Source organism: Apaloderma vittatum, unplaced genomic scaffold (assembly GCF_000703405.1).
Source record: "Apaloderma vittatum isolate BGI_N311 unplaced genomic scaffold, ASM70340v1 scaffold36395, whole genome shotgun sequence".
NCBI lineage: Eukaryota > Metazoa > Chordata > Aves > Trogoniformes > Trogonidae > Apaloderma > Apaloderma vittatum.
The window spans coordinates 636-867 of record NW_009719526.1 but is presented as its reverse complement, the minus strand read 5'-3'; positions in this window follow the sequence as shown (position 1 = coordinate 867).

Genomic DNA, 232 nt, shown 5'->3' with positions numbered 1-232 from the left:
GTCACCGTCATCGACTTAACGAGCGGTGTCTGCCTGGACTATGCCATTAACGTGGTAAGGGCTGGAATTGCTAGGCAGGGTTGCGGGAAGGAACGTGGGAATTTTAGGGCTAGTCCCCAAAATCGAGTGGGGAATGTGAAGCAGGAGGATTTGTGAGTGAGGTTGGGGTTAGAAATAAATCTTCGAATAGTGAAGAGAGCAAGTGTCCCAAAGGCACAGCCCAGCGGCGACA